The sequence below is a fragment of the Lathyrus oleraceus genome, chromosome 3 (genome assembly GCF_024323335.1).
Source record: "Lathyrus oleraceus cultivar Zhongwan6 chromosome 3, CAAS_Psat_ZW6_1.0, whole genome shotgun sequence".
NCBI classification, from domain to species: Eukaryota; Viridiplantae; Streptophyta; class Magnoliopsida; order Fabales; family Fabaceae; genus Lathyrus; species Lathyrus oleraceus.
In genome coordinates this window covers 508,585,442-508,597,414 of record NC_066581.1, presented here as the reverse complement: position 1 = coordinate 508,597,414, position 11,973 = coordinate 508,585,442, and positions in this window count along the sequence as shown.

Sequence of the window (11,973 nt, the reverse complement as noted above, 5' to 3'; positions counted from 1 at the left end):
GATTTATTTGGTGATTTTTGGAAATGTTTAAGATTGCTTTTGAGTTAAGTCTTGCTGTTGACTTCTATGAGCTTCTGTTTGCCATGCTTTGACCTAAATTGTTCATGAAATGATGATGATGATTGATACGAGTGTGAACCCAATTGGTTGTGTTTCTTAATTGTTTGAACATGATTTTGGATGCTTGCCCTTTGCTGTTTTGACTTTTTCATTCCTTTTTGACCCTAGGCTTGTCCTAGTGGTCCTGTTACTCACCTTTGAGCTCATGTTTTCAGGTTGACCAACAAATGACCAATGAGACCATTTCTTTTTGATTGAGTTTGCTGGAATATCTTTGTCTAACTTGTTTGTTTTGTAGGTGGCTTGGCTCACATGCCTTGAGCCTTGTGCCTTGCACATTCACTTGCTTGTGTTGACTGGTTGATATCTGTTTCATTTTGATTTAACTTTGACTTGTATACTAACTGTGCTTGACTGGTTTCAGGTACTTTAGTTGCTCAGTTCCTTGTGAACTTTTGCTTTGCTTTGCTTGTATAAGCAATTTGCATTGAGGTATATTTATCATCTTCATGTAGTCTGGAAGACCTGGCCTGTTACTTGGCCAGGCAACTGTCTGAAGTCCTCCTTAAGAGGCAATGTTTGTGATTGTTTACATTTGTCCTTGTACATAGTCAAAGACCTCCTAAGTGAAGAGGCAATTGGAAGAACCCAAGGGATATGCAACCTATCCCCTGCTATTCTGTGTGTCATCTGCTTTGCTCACACCACTGTGTTGATGCATTGCAAATACAAACCCAAGATCTTGTACAATTGTACAGTTGAGTCAGTATCAAATGTGTAGAAGGGTTCCCACTTTCTGAACCCACACATTCTTGTCTTAAGCTCTCCCAGGCCAGGGATAAGAGCTGTGAAGTCTCATCTTCACTCACCTTTCATCAGCTTCACCTTAGCCCCTCAATGGCAAGGTTAAGAGCTAACATTACCCAGTTCCAGAGGTTTGTTTGTTGAGGTTGATATGACCCCTCGACTAAAACCTAACCCTTGTTTGAGCCACTTGCTTGTGTATAGTGTGTGCTATCTGTGCTTGTATGTTTGTTTGACTTGCTTCCTGTGCAAGTTAGGGTTAGTTTAGACTTGCTTCCTGTGCAAGTTGGGTTTTGCTTGGCTTGCTTCCCGTGCAAGTTAAGTGTGTGTGTGGCTTGCTTCCTGTGCAAGCCATGACTAGGATAGGCTGGCTCCCTGTGCCAGTTAGCTAGAAACCTTAACTTAGGGTTGATTTTGCATGATAACATCTAGGCTCGAGTCGTAGTCTCCCTAGTGTTGTGTCTCTCTCTGTTATCTGGTTAGGCTAATCCTTTATCCCTCCGTAGGGGAACTACGTCGCTCTGATCCTCATACCAAATGAGGTACGTAGGCAGGAGATGAGCTGATCTCTCCAGGCGCCCGTGTCTTTGTTTTGTGTTGTTGTGTGCTTGGAAGCTGATGTAAGTCCATCGAGTGGCATTTGGGTTCCAGTGTGCGTGTGTTTGGTTCGGATGCTGATGTAAGTCCAGTGATTGGCATTCAGGCTCCATGTTTGCCTTCTTGTGTGGGTTTGTTGGTTCGGATGCTGATGTAAGTCCAGCAATTGGCATTCAGGCTCCACGTTTGCCTTTGCCTGTGTTTGTTTGTGTGCGTGTCAGCCGAGCTACGAATGCTCTGATTCTTCTCTCGTCCGAGAAGATACGTATGCATAGGAGGCAATATCCTAGCGAGCATGTGTCGTTTCCCCCAGTCCGAACTACTTCGACTCTGATGTCTATGCCTGATAGACTAAGTAGGCCCAGGATGCGACATCCTGCCGAGTCAGTTTCAGTCAGTTTCTTTTGTCTCTTTCAACCAGTGTGTGTGTGTGTGTGAGCAGCGTTTTAGCAACCATTTTCCTTCCTTTTGTGCGTGGATCCCGTAGAGTACTACAGATGCGTAGGGGTGCTAATACCTTCCCTTCGCATAACCGACTCCCGAACCCATTCTCTTTGGTCGCGAGACCATGTTCTTTCCAGGTTTACTCTGAGCGTTTCCTTTCCCTCTTTTGGGATAAATAACGCACGGTGGCGGCTCTGTTGTTCTTGTTTTCCCGCCGGTTTTTTCGCGTAATGCGACAGCTGGCGACTCTGCTGGGGAATTAGAGAAGTTGACCTGTGCTGGTCCATCTTCCCTAAGCGAGTCTCTCCTAGCGCTCTCTAGGATAGGGTTTGGTTGCTGTCTGCTGTTGTATTTATTGCATTCATTTGTATATATTCGCATTTATTGTTTGCATTTATTGTTTGCATTAATGTTTGCATTCATATTCATCTGTTCACCTGGCTGGTTGTCTGTTTCTCTCTGTTGGGGTGGGAGTTACATGAGGTAAAAGGCCCAATACCCAGGCTATGAGTGAAATCTAGGATACTTAGGAATAGAGTGATTCATGGGAAGCGGGTGGTATTGCGCCACTTAGCAGAACATTGATATCACGAGCAGTTCAGACCCTGGTGGGATATTATCGTTACATACTTCGGGTGTGTATATGATGATGTTCTGCGAAAGGTTATTTATGCTGCGTTTCTCTCGACCTTACCCTGGCCTAGATGACACCCGTGAGTGGGGAGGGAATGATCATTATTACAGGTACAGTTGGTGACTTGTTGGTGACTTGTGATCCTGTTGGTGACTATTGGTTCAGAAGTTTGGGGTCTCAGATGACTTTGGGTTTCAGATGAATTTGTGGTTCCGAGTTCAAGCCGAAGCTTTGATCCTGTGTTCTGAGAGACACAGCCAACCAGTCGAGTCTGCATCATTTGCATCATAGCATATTTATTTTTCAAAAGAAACGCAATAAAAAAAGATAAAAAAAAAGAAAAGAAAAGAAAAAAAAACTAATCCCTGCATGCATATCATTTCTCAGGTACATTCCAGAGCTTGTTCACTGATAGAGATGGCAACAGTCCCAGAGTTGAAGCGGAAGACTTGTTCCTACAGCTTTCACCGTGAACCTTTGACGTCTCTGATTGAGTTGAGCAACCTTATGACCAGTGGTAACCAGAAGGGGTTTGTCGACCAGTATGGAGATATTCTGACACTGTTGAAGATGGTAGTCGATCCGGTGCCGTTGCAGACTCTTCTACAGTTCTACGACCCAGAGCTTCATTGTTTCACCTTTCGAGATTATCAGTTGGCGCCTACTCTTGAGGAGTACTCCATTCTGCTGAGTGTCCCGGTCCGGTATCAGGTTCCTTTCTTGGATGTGCCCAAGGAGGTTGATTTCAGAGTTGTTGCCAGAGCTCTCCATTTGGGTATCAAGGAAGTCAGTGATAGTTGGAAGTCCAGTGGGGATGTTGTAGGATTGCCTTTGAAGTTTCTGTTGAGGGTAGCTAGAGAAGAAGCAGAGAAGGGGAGTTGGGAAGCCTTTCATGCTCAGTTGGCCGTCATGATCTATGGGATCGTCCTGTTTCCGAGTATGCCCAATTTTGTTGACTATGCTGCAGTCAATATTTTCATTGGAGGAAATCCAGTTCCTACTCTATTAGCTGACACTTACTATGCTATTCACAGTAGGCATGGTAAGGGTGGGGCTATCAGGTGTTGTCTCCCGCTTTTGCTCAGATGGTTCTTGTCTCTTCTGCCAGTCAGTGGACCTTTTGTGGATGCTCAGAGCACGCATAAGTGGACTCAGAGGGTTATGTCTCTTACTTCCTATGATATCAGATGGCAATCTTACCGGATGGATGTGCGTAACGTCATTATGAGCTGTGGAGGATTCCGTAATGTGCCACTTGTAGGGACTAGGGGTTGCATCAATTACAACCCGGTTCTTTCTCTTCGCCAGTTGGGGTTTGTGATGAGAGGGAGACCACTTGAGGCTGAGGTAGCAGAAAGTGTGTATTTTGAGAAGCAGAGTGACCCGGATAGATTGGAGCAGATAGGAAGAGCTTGGAAGTCTATTGGTGTGAAGGATGGATCTGTCTTGGGGAAGAAGTTTGCCGTTGCTATGCCTGATTACACTGATTGGGTCAAGGAGAGAGTAGAAACTTTGTTGTTACCCTACGATAGGATGGAGCCGTTGCAGGAGCAACCACCTTTGATCCTTGCTGAGAGTGTGCCTGCGGAGCACTACAAGCAAGCCCTGATGGAGAATCGCCGTTTGAGAGAGAAGGAGCAAGATACCCAGATGGAGCTGTACAAAGCCAAAGCTGATAGGTTGAACTTGGCTCATCAACTCAGAGGAGTGCGAGAAGAAGATGCTAGCAGACTGAGAAGCAAGAAGAGATCCTACGAGGAGATGGAGAGCATGTTAGATGCAGAACATCGGGAGTGCTTGAGGCTGCAGAGGGTTGAGGCCAGCTATCAGAAGAAGATCAGAGACTTGGAGAAGCAACTCAGAGATAAAGACATCCAGTTGAAGAAGGAAGTAGACTTGAGACAGGCATCAGAGAACCACCTTGGAGGAGAAGTGGTAGAGCTTAGACGACAACTGAAGGAGAAGATCACTCTTTTGCCAGAATGTTCAGAATGTGACCTGTTGATAGACCAGTGTCAATACTTGAAGACTCTCATTCCGGGAGGCCGTTTGTCTTAGCTTGTATCTTTGATATGTATGTTGAGAATCACCTCCAGGCTTGTTGGATGGGATTCATTGTTGTACTCCGATTTGTTTGTATTTTCTTTGTCGACTTTGTTGTATGATCCTGTTACTCATATAGATGAGGTTGTTGGTTTCACCTTGTACTCATCACTCTTGTGTATGTTGTTTCTGTGCTTCTATGTTGTTCTTGCTGCAGGTTGCCATCTTTTGAGGATGACTCAGGCTCTTTGAATGCCTGAGGAATGAACATATCATGTGCATCATACGCATCATTAGCACCATACTCATATCATTTTGCATAACAGGTGTCCTTGGTCGTGACTTCTCACTCTGGTTCCTGTTCAGGCAGGATAGCTGATCAACGTCCGCACCGCTACTCAACAAGACTGAATCAACAGAGAGGTATGGATCAAGTTCAAGCTGAGTTGGCTGAGATGAAGGCTAACATGGCCCAGTTTATGAATATGATGCAAGGGGTTGCGCAAGGTCAAGAAGAACTTCGAGCCATGGTTCAGAGACAAGAGGCTGCAATTCCACCGGTCAACCATGCTCCGCCAGAGGGAGGCCCGGTCAATGATAATAATGTTGCTACTGCTGTACCCATCAACAACTATGCTACAGGTGATGAGTTGGGGGGTATTCGAATCAACGGTCAACCTATTGTTCCAGATGCCGCTAATGCCAGAGCAGTCCGTGCCCCGGCCCGTAATCCTGTTCCGATTGTTGACAGACAAGAGGATATGTTCACTCTGCTCAGTGAAGACGAAGACGTTCTAGGAAGGGTTAATGAGAGGGATCGTAAAGTTGATGCCCTTGCTGAGAAGATTAGAGCTATGGAATGTCAGAATTCTCTCGGTTTTGATGTTACCAATATGGGGTTGGTGGAAGGTTTGAGAATCCCTTACAAGTTCAAAGCACCGTCCTTCGATAAATACAACGGTACTTCTTGCCCTCGCACCCATGTGCAGGCTTATTATCGAAAAATCTCTGCGTATACCGATGATGAAAAGATGTGGATGTATTTTTTCCAAGATAGTCTATCTGGGGCTTCTTTGGACTGGTACATGGAATTGAAGAGAGATTCTATCCGCTGTTGGAGGGATCTGGGTGAGGCCTTTTTGAGGCAATACAAACACAACATGGACATGGCACCGAGCCGGACTCAGCTGCAGAGTCTTTGTCAGAAATCCGGAGAGAGCTTCAAGGAGTACGCCCAGAGGTGGCGTGAACTGGCTGCTAGAGTTCAACCCCCTATGCTGGAGAGGGAGTTGACAGACATGTTTATCGGTACTCTTCAGGGTGTGTTTATGGACCGGATGGGGAGCTGCCCATTCGGTAGTTTTTCTGATGTTGTCATTTGTGGAGAGAGGACTGAGAGCTTGATTAAAACTGGGAAGATCCAAGATGCTGGTTCCTCTTCTTCTAAGAAGCCATTTGCTGGGGCACCTCGTCGAAGAGAGGGTGAAACTAATGCTGTTCAACACCGCAGAGATCAGAACAGAAGTCAACGCTGTCAGGTTGCTGCAGTGACCATTCCGACACCTCAACCTCGTCAACAACAACAACAAAGAGTTCAACAACCGCAACAACAACAACAACAACAGCAACGTCCGTATCAGCCCAGACAAAGGATGCCTGATCGACGTTTTGATTCGCTACCCATGTCGTACGCCGAACTGCTGCCCGAACTACTCAGGTTGGGGATGGTTGAGTTGCGTACAATGGCTCCGCCTACAGTATTGCCTCCTGGGTACGACGCCAACGTCCGTTGTGACTTTCACTCTGGGGCACCAGGGCATCATACTGAGAAGTGTCGGGCTCTCCAGCACAAGGTCCAAGATTTGATCGATGCCAAGGCGATCAACTTCGCTCCAGTGCCTAACGTCGTAAACAACCCTATGCCTCAGCATGGTGGGCATAGAGTGAACAATATTGAGGGGAAAGAAGCTGAAGATCTGGTTGTTAATGTTGATGATGTTCAGACTTCTCTGCTAGTTGTGAAGGGCCGTCTGCTGAATGGGGGTGTCTACTCGGGCTGTGATGAGGATTGTTTGGGCTGTGCAGAATCTGAGAATGGTTGCGACCAGTTGAGGACCGGTATCCAGGGTATGATGGATGAGGGTTGTTTGCAATTCAGTAGGGCTGTAAAAGATCGTGAAACAGTGTCAACTATCACCATTTACTTTAAACCGTCTGAAGGACGTGGACAAAGGGTCGTTAGTGCACCTGCAACAAATGGTACCCCAGTTACCATTTCCGTGCCTGTAACCATCAGTGCTCCAACTACTATCGTTGCGTCTGGAAGAAGGGCTGTTGAGAATAGTAGAGCCGTGCCGTGGAAGTATGATAATGCTTACCGCAGTAATAGAAGGGCTGAAAGTCAGACGAGACCAGTGAATCAAGCTCCAGTGACAATTGGTTTACCGAATAGAGTTCCTGCAACTGTTGGTCCGGCTGTGGACAATGTAGGGGGTCCAGGAGGTTTTACCAGAAGCGGTCGTCTGTTCGCACCGCAGCCTTTGAGGGACAATAATGCTGAGGCTCTCGCCAAAGCAAAGGGTAAGCAAGCTGTGGTTGAGGAAGAGCCTGTCCAGAAGGAAGCGCCCGAGGGGACATTTGAGAAGGACGTGGAGGAGTTTATGAAGATAATCAAGAAGAGTGACTACAAGATTGTAGATCAGTTGAATCAAACTCCGTCCAAGATTTCTATACTTTCACTGTTGTTGTGCTCTGAGGCACACCGTAATGCCTTGCTGAAGATGTTGAATCTGGCTTACGTGCCTCAGGAGATTTCTGTCAATCAACTGGAGGGTGTGATGGCCAATGTGAGCACCAGGCATGGTGTAGGATTCACCAACCTGGACTTACCGCCTGAAGGGCGGAACCATAACAAAGCCTTGCACATCACCATGGAGTGCAAGGGGGCAGTGTTGTCTCACGTATTGGTAGACACCGGGTCGTCGCTGAATGTGCTGCCTAAGCAGATTCTGAAGAAGATTGATGTGGAAGGGTTTGTGCTTACTCCCAGTGACCTGATCGTTCGTGCTTTCGACGGCTCCAAACGTTCTGTGTGTGGGGAAGTTACCTTGCCTGTGAAGATAGGTCCTGAGGTATTCGATATCATCTTCTATGTTATGGACATCCAGCCCGCCTATAGTTGTTTATTGGGGCGTCCATGGATTCATGCAGCAGGGGCAGTCTCGTCGACTCTCCATCAAAAGCTCAAGTATGTCTGGAACGGTCAGATTGTGACTGTGTGCGGTGAAGAAGAGATTCTGGTGAGTCATCTATCCTCGTTCAAGTATGTTGAGGTGGATGGCGAGATCCACGAAACCTTATGTCAGGCGTTTGAGACTGTGGCTCTTGAGAAAGTGGCGTACGCTGAGCAGAGGAAGCCGGGTGCTTCGATTACTTCTTACAAGCAGGCTAAGGAGGTTGTTGATTCTGGCAAAGCTGAAGGCTGGGGCAAGATGGTGAATTTGCCTGTCAAAGAAGACAAATTTGGCGTTGGTTACGAGCCTCTCCAAGCAGAGCAGAATGGTCAAGCGGGTCCGAGTACCTTTACCAGCGCTGGGCTGATGAATCATGGCGACGTCTCTGCAACCGGTAGTGAAGACTGTGACAGTGATTGTGATTTGGACAACTGGGTTCGCCCGTGTGCACCAGGGGGGTCTATCAACAACTGGACGGCTGAAGAAGTGGTTCAAGTTACTCTTCTGACAGAGTAATTTTCTGTTGTTTTGTCATTTTGCATGAAAATCCTACGTTCTGCCCAAGGCGTAGTGGTTCATTGTAGGGCCTCATCATGTTTTAATGATTATCATTAATGAAGGACATTTTTTGAAATCAAACTTTGTGATCCCTATCTTTCTATTTTTTGTTTTCATCTTTTTCAAAAACAATAAAAATGGCGATGTTTTTGTTTTTTGTGACTTTATTGAACTCTTTTTCTAAAACAAAGCATTAAACATGCAGAAGCGATCTTATGGCATTCACTATGAACAGTTCTGTTATGGCTCAGTATGATTTCGACAATCCCATCTACCAAGCTGAAGAGGAGAGTGAGGAAGACTGTGAACTCCCTGCAGAATTGGTCAGATTGCTGAAGCAGGAGGAAAGGGTCATCCAACCTCATCAGGAGGAGTTGGAGGTTGTTAATTTGGGTACTGAGGACGCCAAAAGAGAAATCAAGATTGGGGCTGCTTTAGAGGACTCTGTCAAGAGGAGGCTGATTGAGATGCTGAGAGAATATGTGGAGGTATTCGCCTGGTCATATCAAGATATGCCTGGGTTAGATACAGACATTGTGGTGCATCGATTACCTCTTAGAGAAGGATGTCCTTCGGTCAAGCAGAAGCTTCGTAGAACGAGTCCTGATATGGCAACTAAGATCAAGGAAGAGGTTCAGAAGCAGTGGGATGCAGGTTTTTTGGCTGTTACAAGTTATCCCCCATGGGTGGCCAACATCGTTCCTGTGCCGAAGAAGGATGGTAAAGTCAGAATGTGTGTCGATTACCGGGATTTGAATAGAGCGAGTCCGAAAGATGATTTCCCATTACCTCACATTGATGTATTGGTTGATAATACGGCTCAATCCTCGGTATTCTCTTTCATGGATGGTTTCTCCGGATATAATCAGATCAAGATGGCGCCAGAGGACATGGAAAAGACGACATTCATTACACCTTGGGGCACGTTCTGCTATAAGGTGATGCCATTTGGGCTAAAGAATGCTGGTGCTACCTATCAGAGGGCAATGACGACTCTTTTTCATGACATGATGCACAAAGAAATTGAAGTGTACGTAGATGATATGATCGCGAAGTCGCAGACAGAAGAGGAGCACCTGGTTAATTTGCAGAAGCTGTTTGACCGGTTGAGAAAGTTCAAGCTGAGGTTGAATCCGAACAAGTGTACGTTTGGGGTGAGATCAGGGAAGCTTTTAGGCTTCATTGTCAGTGAGAAAGGGATTGAGGTTGATCCAGCAAAAGTCAAAGCTATTCAAGAGATGCCTGAACCGAAAACGGAGAAGCAAGTCCGCGGGTTTTTAGGGAGGTTGAATTACATTGCAAGGTTCATATCTCACCTAACTGCCACGTGTGAACCAATTTTCAAACTGCTTAGAAAGAATCAGGCGATCAAGTGGAATGATGATTGTCAGAAAGCTTTTGGCAAGATTAAAGAGTATTTACAGAAACCTCCAATCCTTATACCTCCAGTTCCAGGGAGACCTCTGATAATGTACCTGTCAGTGACTGAGAACTCGATGGGGTGTGTATTGGGACAACATGACGAGTCTGGTCGAAAAGAGCATGCCATATACTACCTTAGCAAAAAGTTTACCGACTGTGAAATAAGATATTCACTGCTCGAGAAAACTTGCTGTGCTTTGGCCTGGGCTGCTCGCCGACTGAGGCAGTACATGTTGAACCATACTACCTTATTGATTTCTAAGATGGATCCAGTGAAGTACATCTTTGAGAAACCAGCTCTCACCGGGCGCGTTGCTCGTTGGCAGATGATTCTAACAGAATATGATGTTCAGTACACGTCACAAAAGGCCATCAAAGGTAGTATTCTGTCAGACTACCTCGCCGAGCAACCGATTGAAGATTATCAGCCTATGATGTTTGAATTCCCTGATGAAGACATCATGTATCTGAAGATGAAAGATTGTGAAGAGCCTCTTGTCGAGGAGGGACCGGATCCGGATGACAAATGGACACTGATGTTTGATGGGGCTGTGAATATGAACGGTAACGGTGTTGGGGCAGTATTGATCAATCCTAAAGGTGCTCATATACCTTTTTCTGCCAGATTGACGTTTGACGTCACCAACAACGAAGCTGAGTATGAGGCTTGTATCATGGGGATAGAAGAAGCCATTGATCTGAGGATCAAAACTCTTGATATATTTGGGGATTCCGCTCTAGTGGTCAATCAAGTCAATGGAGATTGGAATACGAACCAGCCACATTTGATTCCGTATAGAGATTACACCAGAAGAATACTGACGTTCTTCAAGAAGGTGAAGTTGTATCATGTCCCCCGGGATGAGAATCAAATGGCCGATGCCTTGGCCACTTTGTCGTCTATGATCAAAGTTCATTGGTGGAATCATGTGCCACATGTTGCGGTGAATCGACTCGAGAGGCCTGCGTATGTGTTTGCAGCCGAGTCTGTGGTGGGTGATGAGAAGCCGTGGTATTATGACATCAAGAACTTCCTCAAGACTCAGGAGTATCCTGAAGGTGCGTCGAAGAATGACAAGAAAACCCTGAGGAGGCTAGCTGGAAGCTTCTATTTGAATCAGGATGATGTGCTGTATAAGAGAAACTTTGACATGGTCTTGCTCAGATGCGTGGACAGACCCGAGGCAGACATGTTAATGCAAGAAGTTCATGAAGGTTCCTTCGGTACTCATGCCGGCGGGCATGCAATGGCTAAGAAGTTGTTGAGAGCGGGTTATTACTGGATGACTATGGAATCCGATTGTTTCAAGTATGCTCGGAAGTGCCATAAGTGTCAAATCTATGCTGATAAGGTGCATGTACCACCAAGCCCTCTGAATGTCATGAATTCGCCTTGGCCGTTTGCCATGTGGGGCATTGATATGATTGGAAAGATTGAGCCTACTGCTTCGAATGGACATCGCTTCATTTTGGTAGCGATTGACTATTTCACCAAATGGGTGGAAGCAGCTTCTTATGCTAACGTTACCAAACAAGTAGTTACCCGATTCATCAAGAAAGAAATCATCTGTCGTTATGGAGTTCCGGAGAGAATCATCACTGACAATGGTTCGAATCTCAATAACAAGATGATGAAAGAGCTTTGTAAAGATTTCAAGATTGAACATCACAATTCTTCTCCTTACAGACCGAAGATGAATGGTGCTGTAGAAGCGGCGAACAAGAATATCGAGAAGATTGTGCAGAAGATGGTCGTTACGTACAAGGATTGGCATGAGATGCTGCCTTTCGCTTTGCATGGGTACCGTACCTCAGTACGTACGTCGACCGGGGCAACCCCTTACTCCCTTGTGTATGGTATGGAAGCTGTCCTACCTGTTGAAGTGGAGATTCCTTCTCTGAGAGTTTTATTGGATGTCAAGCTGGACGAAGCCGAGTGGATTCGAACAAGGTTTAACGAGTTGAGCCTTATCGAAGAGAGACGGCTGGCAGCTGTATGCCATGGACAGTTGTATCAGCGAAGGATGAAGCGAGCCTTTGATCAGAAAGTGCGTCCTCGAAGCTATCAGATCGGTGATCTAGTTTTGAAGAGGATCCTCCCTCCCGGTGCAGATAACAGGGGCAAGTGGACTCCTAATTTTGAAGGTCCGTATGTTGTGAAGAAGGTCTTCTCCGGTG